Genomic DNA, 926 nt, shown 5'->3' on the forward strand with positions numbered 1-926 from the left:
GATGATATACTCAGTGACAAACAATTCCAGCTCAATTGTCTCCAAGAGAACATTGGAATATCAAGATCTAAATTGTCTCCAAAAGAACACTGGAATATCAAGATCTGGGTTCACTCATGAGTAAAGATTTGCCTTGTTAGAGTTGATCAAAGACAAAAGTGTGCAGCAATAACCTCATAATGCAAATCAAATTTTGACTAATCCCATTCAAACTTTCACTCCAGGTAAAATCATTGCATTACATTTTAATGAGAGAATTATGAGTATTATCACTCCAAAATCTGCACTATGGGTCATTGATTCCGGTGCAACAGATCATGTGACTTTTGACTTAAAAGATTTTGCAAGTTTTCAAACTATTGATCCAATCAATGTGATATTGCCAAATGGAACCAAAACTGTTAGCACCATTATTGGCACAATCACATTCTCTAAAAATTTTTTTTCTCAAAAATGTTTTATACATTCCTTTCTTTTATTTTAAACTGATCTCTTTGTCAAAGTTAACCTCAAACTTACATTGTCAACTGTTAATCAATGATAAGTGTTGTGAGATACAAGATCGATCAACATCGAGTGTATAAAAGGGTTATATACAATGAGTAAAGAACTAGAATTCTCTCACTTTTTCCCTCTTCCAACAAAGCAAGCTTCGTTGGCGGCAACTACCACTACTACTCATCCTACCACACCTTCACACAGTGAGCACAATAACATTTGGCATCTTAGATTAGGACACATACCCATGCATCAATTGATTTTTCTGAAGAAGTATTATCCTTTTATAGATAGTATTGCTTCAAAATTTCCTTGTGATTCATGTCATTTTGCAAAACAAAAGAAATTATCTTTTAATCTTAGTACAACTAAAATAAAAGATTGTTTTGATTTAGTTCATATGGATATCTGGGGTCCTATTTCTGTCC

Source organism: Arachis duranensis, chromosome 1, assembly GCF_000817695.3.
Source record: "Arachis duranensis cultivar V14167 chromosome 1, aradu.V14167.gnm2.J7QH, whole genome shotgun sequence".
Lineage (NCBI taxonomy): Eukaryota > Viridiplantae > Streptophyta > Magnoliopsida > Fabales > Fabaceae > Arachis > Arachis duranensis.